The sequence below is a fragment of the Anas platyrhynchos genome, chromosome 10, assembly GCF_047663525.1.
Source record: "Anas platyrhynchos isolate ZD024472 breed Pekin duck chromosome 10, IASCAAS_PekinDuck_T2T, whole genome shotgun sequence".
In the NCBI taxonomy this organism is placed as follows: Eukaryota; Metazoa; Chordata; class Aves; order Anseriformes; family Anatidae; genus Anas; species Anas platyrhynchos.
Genome location: NC_092596.1, coordinates 25322243 through 25333001, shown reverse-complemented (window position 1 = coordinate 25333001; position 10759 = coordinate 25322243). Strand labels below are relative to the sequence as shown.

The 10759-nt window shown below is 48.1% G+C and overlaps 1 long non-coding RNA gene across 1 annotated transcript; it reads right to left on the bottom strand.

The window, feature by feature from the left end:
* Positions 1-1283: 1283 nt before the first annotated feature.
* LOC140003317 (uncharacterized) lies at positions 1284-9928 on the bottom strand. The gene is made up of 8 exons (XR_011811756.1): positions 9818-9928; positions 9491-9631; positions 8949-9009; positions 8550-8607; positions 7377-7487; positions 7198-7250; positions 6708-6801; positions 1284-2778 (listed from the first exon to the last, which is right to left on the bottom strand). It is a non-coding gene; the product is annotated as an uncharacterized lncRNA (long non-coding RNA).
* Between the last annotated feature and the right edge of the window lie 831 nt (positions 9929-10759).

The following is a 10759-nucleotide window of genomic DNA, read 5'->3' as shown; positions in this document are numbered from 1 at the left end:
AAGGTTGTCTGTTGTAATAAATGACTAAGTCCCAAATAGGATTACAATCAAAGTTTACAATTTATTAAATGAATAGAGGTAAGCAAACAGCACTGGGTGCGCCGGGAGTCTCTGCTCCACCGAGACGCACACAAGTCACAGCAGGCGGCTGGGTTTTATGCTCCTGGGCTAATACATATTCATTACTACGTCTAGAAAAGGCAGGGTTATTATAACTAGTTCCTGGAATCCGAACCCGCCCACTGGCGCATGTGTTATCAGTCTCTGGTGGTCCCTCTGCGGGTCTCTCGTACTGAAGGCTCATAGTCTTCCTCCCAGGCTTTTCCCTTGTCCTTCTCCTTTGTCCATCTTGGCTGGATGTCAGAGACTTGCATAGTGCCCCATGCAATAGTCATAACAGTTAGCAGTTATTCTGAAACCCCTTTGTTCTCTTGTCCCCTATTAACCCGAATTGCTGGACCATTCCTCTGCAAGATGAGAAGAGGCAAAGAGAGCAGGAGGAACAGCAGCCCTGTTTTTGGTCTGGCTTAGCTCAACAGGGGGCAGCACAAGCAACCAGGCTGTTTCTCTTCAAAGACTTGCCTTAGCATTGGTGAAGGAAACTGACCGGGCCGACAACCCTCTTACCTTTTTGCACCACTCCACACCATGGGGACTTCATCTCTCCAAGGCTGCACGAGGGAAGGGCGGAAACAAGAAAAAAAGCACATCCTGAGGCACCTCATAACCACAGCCTACCTACTGCAATACTTGTGTCTCTCTTCCCAGCTGCTTCATCTCTGTGGCTCTCCATCTCCAAACCACATTCTTTTTAACTGCCATGCAGAGTGGCAGTCCTCCGGGCGCCATAGAGCAGCACCATATTTTTATTTTTTTTTTTATTAGTATTTTTTAATTTCAAAATAGCAGTCCGCTTCCCTCTGGAGATGGACAGTAGGTCCAGCCAGTCACCGAGTTGCCAACACAGAGCTTCACAGTTCCAGAAGGCGCTCTTTCCTTTCACCGATTCCTTATAAATGTTATCTACCACTGGCAAAAGCAATAAACAGACTGCAAACATGCACTGCCATCTTTGACAAACTTTATGTTTTCAATTTTATTATTTCAAAGAGAGCAGTCCACTTGCCTCTCCATCTGTGAAGTAGATCAAACCAGTCACTACGTTGCCGAACAAGAACTTGACGGTTCCAGAAAGCGCTGTTACCTTTGACCGGTTCCTCCTAATGTTTACCTACTGCTGGTTTATACATTTAGAGATTAAAATATAGCTCAAAAACAGAAGAGTATCCCACCATCCCAAAAAACAGTGAGCCAGAAACCTCTATTAAACATCCCTCTCCTAAGTGAATTCCAAGCACTTAAAAATTCTAGAAATCTATAAACTCCAGCCTGCCTAGAGAACCCTGCAACTGACTAAAGGAAAAACAAAGCACTTACCCCAAGGAGCAGCCCAGGCAGAAGGAGCTCTCTGATAGCATGCCTGGGGCTCATATAGCATTCAGCCCCGCCCAGCACCCAAACCCAATCACCTGGAAAAGGGGAGGGGCAAAGCACAAGGAAGTAGAAAGAAAGCAGGAGCAGCAGCAGCAGCTGTTTTTTATTATTTTCTTTGTTTGTTTGTTTGTTTGTTTTGGTTTGTTTTTTTTTTGTTTTTTTTTAAGATCTGCTTTACTTGAAAAACATGCAGAGAGCAGACAGGTGACCTGTGGTGTTTCTAGAAGCAACAATCCCCATGCTTTTGCTGCAGCTTTTAACATTGAAAGGACGACACGACCAGGCCAGTAACTGGAACTTTTTCAAATGGAATTACGTCAAACAGGTTCATCATCACTTGCAAATAGAGAGAACCAGAATTCACAAGCATGCCAGCCCCGACACCCACCTCCTCCGCAACGCTGACTACTACTGATGCAACATGCTACGGTGCAATACCTCTCTGTTCCCAGCTCCTTTACCTCATCTGCTCAGTACATTTACCTGAGAAGTGTGCCCGAACAGACTTATTCTGCAGAGATGAAGAAGGTGGCCCTGCTCACTCTCTTGGCACTACTGCACTTATGCACTCAAGGAACCATACCCCACGGTTTCCCAAAAACAACGTACCTGGCAACCCCTCATAAACGTACTTCTAATACGTAAATTCAAGGACATAAAGCCTAGAAGGCTTTATGGTCTAAAGACTCGACAGACAGAAAACACACAGGCAAAAGCTCCAGAAATATAACAAACTGTCCCTAAACTTGAAACAGACTACCCCTTACGTGCCCACTACTGCCATTTTCAGACACATGCTCACACAGGGAGCTTCCATGATACATTTCAACTAAACCCTGCTCCATCACTTTAACAGCAAGGTTGTAACTTTGATAATATTTGACATACAGGCAAAGACTCACAGAAAGCCCCGTAATTCGGCAAAAATCAGAAGGGACCCAGAACCACAAAGCAAACACACAAAGTAACATCACCATACCATCCGTAAAACTGCCATAACAACTACTCACCTGAGGAAGAGCTGCGTGCAATACAGGCACCTACTACTAGATTGCTTTACAGTGACAGATCCTACCAGTTACCAACTCAAAAAGATATGCGTACCGGTTTCTACTGGAAAACGCATCAGTCCATAGACTCTGACCCACCTAAAGAACCCTGCAACTGACTGAAGGAAAAACAAAGCGCTTACCCCAAAAAGCAGCCCAGGCAGAATGAGCTCTGTCATGGAATACCTGCAACTCAGTTACCACTAGGTCCCACCTGGAACCTGAAGCCAATCACCTGGGAAAGTGCAAGGGGGAAAGCACAAAAAAAAAAAAAAAAAAAAATCAGAAAGGAGCAGTAGCTGTGGTTTCTTTATTCATTTATATGGCTTAGCTCAACAGCATGCAGAGTGCAGACAGGAGAGCTAGGGTGTTTCTAGAAACAAAAATCCCCATGCTTTTGCTGCAGCTTTGAATATTAAAAGGACAAACTGACCAAGAAAGTAACTGATTTTTTTTTCCATCTGGAATTAGCTCGATCTTTTATTTACATAAAAAGAAAAATCTAGGAGCAGGACTGTGGGTAGTTAGGGTCTGGCGGCCGGAAGATGTCGCAATGTACGGAAAGGTGGAGCCCCTCCCTTGATGGACAGTAGCGTGTGGTCTGTGATGTAAGCAAGCGGAAGTGACGCTATGGGCCTCGGGTATATAAGCCCATGTGACTCGACAATAAATGCCATTTGCCATCCACCACATTGGTGTCTGTGAGCCGATGGACCGAGCGGCCTGGGGTTGGTCGCCATGCCGTTCCTGAACCAGGTCGCCACTGCCCCCTGAAGGCAACAAGTGGTGCCGAAACCCGGGAAAACTGGATTCGGGTGAATGGCGGCCGGAGCGGCGGGACCAGCCCGGCGGGGAGGACGCTCCCGGACCAACAAGGAAGATGGAAACCCTTGTGAAGGTCGTATCAAAGTTGTGGAAGCTGTGGGGTGGCTCGGCTGAGGAAGCCAGGTGTGCCGGTGGGGAACCAGAGCCTGGGGAAATCTGGGAGAGACCACGGCCATGTGCGCCCCAGTACGGTGCTGAACTAGAAGACGAAGAGTTGGGTGAAGAAGCCTCCGGCAGGAACGGGGATGAAATGTTAGGTTTTACTAACACGTGGAAATGCGAGAAAGAGAACGGTTGCGGGGACGACCAGGGAGGAGGTAGAAGCGTGAGAGAGGGGCAGAGAGCCGATCGGAACGGCCATCCGAGAAAACGCTCCTGTGGCGCAAACGCCTCGCTGAGATGGCGGCGGGGCGAGCCACGAGGCAGAGAGCGGCCCGCCCGCAGGGGTGGGGGGCGGGGCCGGAACTCGATGGGAGGGTACCGGAACTCGGAGGTGAGCAGTCAGTCAAGCTCTGACTCCGGATCACATACCGATTCAAATTCGGAGGAGGAAATGGGGACAGATAGCCAAAATATCCCCATCCGAAATAAAGCTGCACCGCGAGGCAGAGAAATTCCTCTCACAGATTGGAGGAAAATTAAGATTGCGTGCACCATCTTGGCTCTATCGGCCATGCTAGCGTTCCTGGTCTGGGTGACAGACGGGGGGCAGAGGGTTCACTCACCAACAAACCCTAAGGATGTACAAGCGATTGTTAAAGCCATTGTGGATAAAGGGCTTCATTCTGCAATGGTCTCCACCCTCATAGATGGTGTTTTCAGGGGAGACGACATGCTCCCGTTTGATATAACACAAACTTGTAGACTGATCTTTGACGGGGGTGGGATGATCATTTTTAAACGAGAATGGGGGGACAACTGTATGAGACAACTGGCCCAAGTAACTGGGACGGATCACACACTGCATGGCTCTAGCCTGCAGCGGCTAATGGGTACGGACCCAACAGTGATCACCCCCCAGGCGCAAGTCCAGGGCCTGAGGGCCCACGAAGGTATGGCAACTCGTGCAGCCAGAGAAGCTCCAAACAGCCGACGCCCCAACTTCAGAACAAAACTAATGAAAACTGAGTTTCTGTTCACAGGAACGGATCATCGGGCACCCCCGTAATCTGTATACCCCGGCGACATGAGAAGACAATAAGTCAGCAAGCGTCCTGTCTAAGCCTGAGAGTTCCACACTGGCAGAATCCAGACACCAGCGAAGCGGCCTCCGTGGGTGGGGGGCTACAATGCGTTTGTGTGATCTTATCTTTGGACCTTGTATACTAAATATGCTTGTGTTGTTTGTTAAAAGTTGGTTAGAGAAAGTTAACATTATGTTGGTAGAACACCAACAACTACTTTAAGAGTGCATTTACTCAGCGTTACCAGTTACCTCTTAGTTTTCTCCTGGTTATTGTGCCTTATGTTTTTTAGTTAAGTTATGATGTCTACATCTTAAGATTGTTATATTTTAGCTAATTTGGTTGTGCATAGGGAGGGGGGAAATGTGGGTAGTTAGGGTCTGGCGGCCGGAAGATGTCACGATGTACGGAAAGGTGGAGCCCCTCCCTTGATGGACAGTAGCGTGTGGTCTGTGATGTAAGCAAGCGGAAGTGACGCTATGGGCCTCGGGTATATAAGCCCATGTGACTCGACAATAAATGCCATTTGCCATCCACCACATTGGTGTCTGCGAGCCGATGGACCGAGCGGCCTGGGGTTGGTCGCCGTGCCGTTCCTGAACCAGGTCGCCACTGCCCCCTGAAGGCAACACAGAACTGATTGCACACCAAAAAAAAAAAAAAAAAATCCATTCCACTTGCAGGAAAAATCACTTACTTCAGTAAGCTACCTGTGGTGTAAATGCCTGAAGTAACTAGGAAAATAAAACTAACATTCATACTTTTAAGGAAAAGGTACAGCATTGAAGAGGCTTTCAGGGTAGGGCATAACTGCATTATCTGAGCATTCCCTAGGCTCCCAACCTTAGATGCTATCGCGCTGGGGAAACTTGGTGTGCTAGCTCTAAGGAACACCACGGAGCGTAGAGTGGAGTGGAGACACCACGGCTAGGCTCTGTAATCAGGTGGGGCCTCGATTGTTCTTGTGCACAAAGCTGCACTTTTTGCCACCCTAAGCCAAAGACCTGTCATGTTTTGACAAATGCTGTACCCTAGTGTACTTTTTGCTCATTATAATATCATTATAATACCAAAACACACCTCCATCCCAAAAGCTACCCGCCTCCAAGGTGCGACCACCCCTCACTGAGCATGCGCTCTGAATTTCTCGGAGCCTATTACTTTAAACGGAGACGGGAAAACTTTACACCAATCATAACTAAGATATGCTTGACTAGAGCCACTCAAGCTCCACCTAAAAGATAGAAAATAATATAAATTGGCCCAAGAGAGAGGGGATGTTAGGGAAGATACCATCGTCAGGGGAGATACCATCCCGAGGACATACAACATCCTTAGGACCTCCTGACTCCTGGGATCAGTCGACGGGCTGAGCCTCTCTTGCCCCCCCATTGGGACGCCTTTGGGTGAGATCTGAATATTTGCTTATAAATCTCTATAGAGTCTTTGATCCTTTTAACGCGTTTATTTCTAGGCTGCGCACCTGTAACACCTGTATAACACCTGTAACACCTATAACACCTGTGTATTTCATGCATACTAGCTTGCTTTTGCAGATAGTCACTATCACCGGCAATCCAAAAGAACCTGATTACCTGTTGCTGTAATAAACCATACTTGATTGCATTGTGATAGCTCTCATTAATGCAACTAGGGTGAGGGTGGTTATCCGTGATAGTTCAGTGTTCTGAATCTAACCAGACCCCCAGACGGTTAATGCATTGTTGGTGAATGTCTGAACGGACCCCCAGGTGGTTAATACGTTTTTGGTGAATGTCTGAGCGGACCCCCAGGCGGTTATTACGTTTTTGGTGAATGTCCGAACGGACCCCCAGTTTTGGTGAATGTCCGACTGGTTCAGTACTCTGAATCCAACCGGGCCCGTAACGGTTAATCAGCTACACCCCTTTAACGCGACACTACCTGAGAACCAAAAGGCTATGCTGATGGGTCAAAACACACTACAGGACACTGGGGCCAGGCCCTCCGCTGCACCCACTTAAAACCCATCCCTACACTCACCAAGGTGCAACCCCAACGCAAAAAAACAAACAGACGCAGCATTTCAGCACCTGCTTTGTTCCGATTCTAAAGACTAACACCACAGCCCACATTGCCTGGGACACCTGATAAACAGAAGAGAAAGCAGCCATACCCTTTTCAAGCCATCCCTGCACGTGTCGCTCCTTGATCATCTGCAACCTCTTCTCCAATCCTCAACCACTTCTCTAGAGAGCCTGCCATGGCACCTGTAAAGCAAGATGGATACCCTTCGCACTCACCTCGTGCTACTTGGCAGTTCTGCTCCGATCCAGCTCACAACCAGCCCGCCCTTCTCGTGCTGCTCTTCAGAGTGCAGCTTGGCCCCACTCAGCCTGTGTGAGACAAATGTGAAACAAATAGAAAAGCATAGGCTGAAGCAGCATCCAAAGCCACAGCACAGCTGGGACAGTTACTCTCATCTGCTGCCTTACCTCCGTGCCCTGCCCTCCCCTCCCCTCGAGGCAGATGCTTCCATCTGCTCTCTTAGGCCAGCTACAACACCCCTGAAATATAAACAGGATTTTTACTGTACTTTGTGTAGTTCAGTAACTGCAGTGACAACTGCACCCCTAAATTACCTTCTATATCTGTTCATCACTCACCTTGCCAAAAGCAGCTCTGGTCGTCAAGTCCCGTGTCGTACACTGTGTTTCAGCTTTAACAAATGAAAACAGGCACAAGAGAATCAATCATTCAGCTGCCAGCATTAGCACCCATCCCTCAACAACACAAAAGGGACCCCATTTACAATACTATCGTTTCAAAACAGCAGCCTCCTTGCCTCAGCACCTCAGAAGTAGATCAAGCCAGTCACCCAGTTGCCTCCCGAGTGCTGAACAGTTCCAGAAGGAGCTCTTTCCTGTGACAGCTTCCTCCAAAGGTTTACGCTCTACTGGGGACGGGAAAGAAATAAAAATAAAAAATTCAAAACCCCATATCTGTAAGCTTTCAAGATTTGACAGACCTCCTCAAGCACACCGTTCAAGTGCTATGCGAGCAGTTGCTCGCAAGCAGCTCAACTCTCCCCCCTCCAGTCTGCCAAACACCACAGAGAGGACTGTGCCAGCTGCCCTTCAGTACGTGCCCAGAGGCAGACTGGATATCTTTACCAAAACAGTCCAGACAATGTATTAGTACACCCATGCACTGCCACGTTACCTGTCATCACTAACTGCCAGGCAGGACAGCTCCAGACCAAACACGTACACACACACAGGCACGCCACAAACACTACAAACAAAACACACAACACAAGGCACAAGAAAAAGTGACCCCCAAAAAGAAAGCCCTACAGCAACAGCACGTCAGAACAGGTGCTCTGCACCAGACCCCAGGAGAGACTCAAATGTCACAACATGCAACTGGAAGCAACTGCCAGAACTGGGATGACGGAGGCCTAAAAAGCCTGCCTTCAAGACAAGAGACCAGAAGGATGGGGACTGAAAACCCCCTAAGAAGACACTTAGGAAATCAATTCCCAAGCAAGAGCTCCTGATGCGGCCCAGATGACTTCTGCAAGAGTGAGGATGGAAACAGACGCGATCTCCAACCGAATATGATGCACAAGACCTGAAACAGATCTGCACCCATGCTTTTGCCGCACTTTTTTTTAACATTAAAAGGACAATACTTGCTGGGTCGTAACTAGAACATTCCTAACTGGAACTGGCTCAAACTTTTATTTACAATGAATGAAAGATCTAGGAGCAAAACAGACTATACACCAAAACAATCAATTCCATTCCACCCCCAGGAAAAAAATCACATACTCTCATCCCCTCCTGTACCTCAGCCGCTTGCCTGCCCCACGTGGCACATGCTTCCATCTCTTCTCTTTACCCACTTATAGCACCTCTAAAAGGCAAACTGGAATTTTACGCTATTGGATGTAGGAAAATAACTTCAGTGACAACCACACCCCCAAAATTAACAGCTACCTCTGCTCATCACGCACCAGAGTCACTGCAGAGGCAGCTGGTTGACACATCCTGCACTGCACACTGCATTTCAGCCTGAACAAAAGAAAAACACAGGCAGAAGATAAACATTCAGCTGCCAGCAGTAGCACCCATCCCTCAACAACATAAGCGACCCCAGCTTTACTTTTATCCTTTCAAAACAGCACTCCACTTGCCTCTGGACCTGCAAATTAGGTCCAAGCTTGAAAGGAGCGGCCAGCATCATCCACACCACCGGGGAACACAAAAGGACAAAAGAACCACTGTGCTTGCAAGCGCCCACCTGCCACGCTGCTCCTCTATCCCAGACAGACTCACCTCGGACCCTCTGAGGGAAACACCTGAGTGTCTTCCCTTCGCTTCAGGTAAGGGATGACCAGGCTGACAACACTCACCCTCCCTCACTGCTCCGCGACACGAGGATTTCCCTTTCCTGTCCACGACCGCACAAAGCACCTGCAAAAAAAACAACAAAACAAAACAAAACAAAACAAAAGACAGAAAAGCACACTCTGAGGCACCTCACAGCCACAGCGTACCTGCTCCAAGACCCCTCTCTTCCCAGCTCTGGTACTTCAGCTGCTCACCAGCTCTAACTGAGATTCTTCGCCCACTGCACCACAGCAAACTCTGCCCAGGCCACACAACACACACTACACAAGCTACATTGCTTAAGACACACGAAAGCTGGAACGTTCCAGCCCAACAATTAGTCACGTCGCACAGGAAGGATGCCGCATACTCCTAGAAACCAAACCTTCCAGTCCTGAGCAGCTCCCCACCTCCTCATTCTAACCACACTCAGCAAACACACTGTTTGACCCTCAAAAAATAAAAAAAAAAGAACATGCACACACACAAAGAAAAACAACCGAGCTCCACAAATGCCAAAAAGACATGCACACACACAAGCCTCGGCAGGGGTAATCAAACTTACCCTTTGCAGATGAAAGAGGTGACTCTGATACAACTCTGCTCAGTCTCTTGGTAATGCTGCATCTACGCTGCCAAGCCATATGTAGCATTCAATCAAGCTGGTTTTAGTCCTCTGGAGAGTTACACAAGTGGGTTTATACATCTAGAGATTAAAATATAGCTCAAAAACAGAAGAGTATCCCACCATCCCAAAAAAACAGTGAGCCAGCAGCCCCTACTAAACATCCCGCTACTGAGTGAATTCCAAGCACTTAAAATCCAGAAATCCATAGGCTCCAGTCTGCCTAGAGAACCCTGCAACTGACTGAAGGAAAACCAAAGCACTTACCCCAAAGAGCAGCCCAAGCAGAAGGAGCTCTCTGCTAGCATGCCTGGGGCTCATATAGCATTCAGCCCCGCCCAGCACCCAAACCCAATCACCTGGGAAAGGGGAGGGGCAAAGCGCAAGGAAGTAGGAAGAGAGCAAAAGAAGCAGCTGTGTTTTTTTTTTTTCCTTTTTTTTTTAAGATCTGGTTTATCTCAAAAACATTCCGAGAGCAGACAAGAGACCTGTGGTGTTTCTAGAAGCAAAACTCCCCTTTTGCTTTTGCTGCAGCTTTTAATGTTGAACGGATAACGTCACCAAGCAAGTAACTGAAACTTCTTCAACTGGAATTAGTTTAAACACGCTCACCGTCATCTGCAAACACAGAGAACCAGCATTCACTAGCCCTAACCCTAACCCCTAACCCTAACCCCAACCCTCACCCTAAACTCTAACCCTAGCCCCAGCCCTAGTCCCCGAGAACTGCATTTCCCGGTATGCTCTGGGCGCTCAACATGGCCTCCCGGAAGTCCGGAGTCCCAGAACTACATTTCCCGGCATGCTCTGGGCAATCAACGCGGCCTACCGGAAGCCTTGTGACGGAAAACTACACCTACCAGCATTCCCTGCACAGCCGGCACGGCCAATCAGAGGCCGAGTTGTCGAGAACTCCATTTAACAGCACTCCCTGGAACCCTAGCCCTTACCGCCCTTACACAAAGAAGCCGCAAGCCCTAACCCTAAAAATCCTCGAAACCCCTACAGACCTAACCCAAACTAAACCCCTGAAGACCTATGCCTAAAAGCCCTAACCCAAACACTTAAGGAGCTCACAGCGCCCAAGCCCACAAAATTAAGACGCTCAAATCCCAAACCCAACCCAAAATATTAAGATGCTCAAAACCCTAACCCAGGAGAACCTAACCTGAAAAAAAAAAAATAATAATAATAAGATCTTAAAACCCT